At 46.3% G+C, this 2,479-nt stretch overlaps 3 non-coding genes across 3 annotated transcripts; 2 read left to right on the top strand and 1 right to left on the bottom strand.

The window, feature by feature from the left end:
* The first annotated feature begins 288 nt into the window (after nt 1-288).
* Nucleotides 289-360, top strand: TRNAQ-CUG (transfer RNA glutamine (anticodon CUG)). The gene has a single exon. It is a non-coding gene; the product is annotated as a tRNA-Gln (tRNA).
* Nucleotides 361-917: 557 nt separating this feature from the next.
* On the top strand, nt 918-990 carry TRNAT-UGU (transfer RNA threonine (anticodon UGU)). The gene has a single exon. It is a non-coding gene; the product is annotated as a tRNA-Thr (tRNA).
* Nucleotides 991-1,243: 253 nt separating this feature from the next.
* TRNAV-UAC (transfer RNA valine (anticodon UAC)) lies at nt 1,244-1,316 on the bottom strand. The gene has a single exon. It is a non-coding gene; the product is annotated as a tRNA-Val (tRNA).
* Between the last annotated feature and the right edge of the window lie 1,163 nt (nt 1,317-2,479).

Below are 2,479 nucleotides of genomic sequence, written 5' to 3'. Positions count from 1 at the left end.
GGGATAGCGCGCGCCCAACAGACTTACACAAAGAAATGTGAGGGGAGGGGATGGGTGCGGGAGGCCCTTCTTTTTATTGAAATAGTATTATTACATTTGAGTATAAATCAATTTGCTATATAAGTCTTTGAACACACTATAATGCAAAAAGTTGAGATGAAGGATATGTTTTTCCAGCTAACCATAACGTTTGTGGATATGTGTAACATTTATCTATATTTTGATTCCTCACAAAAAAGACTTCAGAAGTTTCTTTTATAACCAGTACAGAGCCATGTATGATCAGGTGGTTCCATGGTGTAATGGTTAGCACTCTGGACTCTGAATCCAGCGATCCGAGTTCAAATCTCGGTGGGACCTGTAATTTTTTTAGTGCAAGCCTAAACAACGTTAATTAATGAGCTGAATTAAAAGGCTTCTTATTAATATTGTGTTCCCATATTGTCTTCCTTGGTCACTGCCTGGATTTATTGAAATAAAACCCTCCCACTCAGACTTTCCGACCAGTCCCTGAAATTATTACACCGATTCATTTTCACCCTACAACTTTGTAGCCAGGTGTCCGCTTCGTATAGTATGGAGTTTGTTGAACCGTGTCTACACACCCTTTTCGAATACACAAATAGAGAATTGTCAAAATTGTAACCCTTGAAGGGGCTGCTCTCGCAACTCGTTCTCTTGAAAGTGCCATCCTATTTTCGTGTCTGTGTTAGCCCATGCTCTTCATGGATTGTGCGTCCGACCTTTATTTTCTTTTACATATAATGTTCCATTTCAAAGCAATATGGGGGTAAAGTGCAGGGGGCGTAAACTCAAGCCGCTGTTGTATTTTAGACACAATTTGAGCATCATTTGCATGGGTGGAACGTGTTCGTGGGGTGCAAGAAATAAATGAGCACCGGCGCGTTCTGCTACATGGCTCCATAGCTCAGGGGTTAGAGCACTGGTCTTGTAAACCAGGGGTCGCGAGTTCAAATCTCGCTGGGGCCTTGTTCCCTTTTAATTTTTTTTTGTCATACAATGTTGACAGATGTTTTTTATTTATAAACATCACAATACATCATCAAACAGAATTAGCCGAGACGCTTTTGGAAACACAAGCAGCTTCATTACATTTATTGATAAAACGGTTACGGGCTTGATATAGTAAATGTTTTTGATTGTTGCTGATAAAATTTACATTTTGAAGATTGAAACAATATTTACAAACTAGGTACAAATTGTTTTCATGAAAAAAAAAAAGTGGTTCCACTGGGGATCGAACCCAGGACCTTCTGCGTGTAAAGCAGACGTGATAACCACTACACTATGGAACCTGCCGTGTACTTTTGCTACGCTGATCATATACAATGTTGTGTTAACCAGTGTATAGCTCATGTTTTATTTCCATATATATAAATATTATAATCAGGCAATTAGATGAAGTAGCTGTGGAAGAGAGAGACAGGGAAAGGTGCCGGAGGGATAAGACTACAACTAGAAAGGAGGAACACTAGAGCAATTTCAGAAAGTGAGACAATAAACGAAAGGCAATACATGTAAACAAGCATTAGAAATGCAATAGGTCTCGCAGCATTAGAGTTAGTGCTTTTAGAATTGTTAATGGGTTTAGCATGAGGGTGAGGGTGAGTGAGGGTGAGGGTGTGTGAGTGGGGGTGAGTGTGAGTGGGGGTGAGTGTGGGTGAGTGTGGGTGAGGGTGAGGGATTGAGGGTGAGGGGTTGAGGGTGAGTGAGGGTGAGGGGTTGAGGGTGAGTGAGGGTGAGGGAGGGTGAGGGGTTGAGGGGTTGAGGGTGAGTGGGGGTGAGTGAGGGTGAGGGGTTGAAGGTGAGTGAGGGTGAAGGTGAGTGAGGGTGAGTGTGGGTGAGTGTGGGTGAGTGTGGGTGAGTGTGGGTGAGTGTGGGTGAGGGATTGAGGGTGAGGGGTTGAGGGTGAGGGGTTGAGGGTGGGTGAGGGGTTGAGGGTGAGTGAGGGTGAGGGTGAGTGAGGGTGAGGGGTTGAGGGTGAGGGGTTGAGGGTGAGTGAGGGGTTGAGGGTGAGTGAGGGTGAGGGGTTGAGGGTGAGTGAGGGTGAAGGTGAGTGTGGGTGAGTGTGGGTGAGTGTGGGTGAGTGTGGGTGAGGGATTGAGGGTGAGGGGTTGAGGGTGAGGGGTTGAGGGTGGGTGAGGGGTTGAGGGTGAGTGAGGGTGAGGGTGAGTGAGGGTGAGGGGTTGAGGGTGAGGGGTTGAGGGTGAGGGGTTGAGGGTGAGTGGGGGTGAGTGAGGGTGAGGGGTTGAGGGTGAGTGAGGGTGAGGGGTTGAGGGTGAGTGAGGATGAGGGGTTGAGGGTGGGTGAGGGTGAGTGAGTGTGAGTGAGGGTGAGTGAGGGTGAGTGAGGGTGAGTGAAGGTGAGTGAAGGTGGGTGAGGGTGAGGGGTTGAGGGTCTTGAATATTAATATAGATATACCTGTTTGTGTGTATATTTTGCACTACTGCTGTACTTG

The sequence above is a fragment of the Lissotriton helveticus genome, chromosome 1_2 (genome assembly GCF_964261635.1).
Source record: "Lissotriton helveticus chromosome 1_2, aLisHel1.1, whole genome shotgun sequence".
Lineage (NCBI taxonomy): Eukaryota > Metazoa > Chordata > Amphibia > Caudata > Salamandridae > Lissotriton > Lissotriton helveticus.
This window is presented reverse-complemented; position numbering and strand designations above follow the sequence as displayed.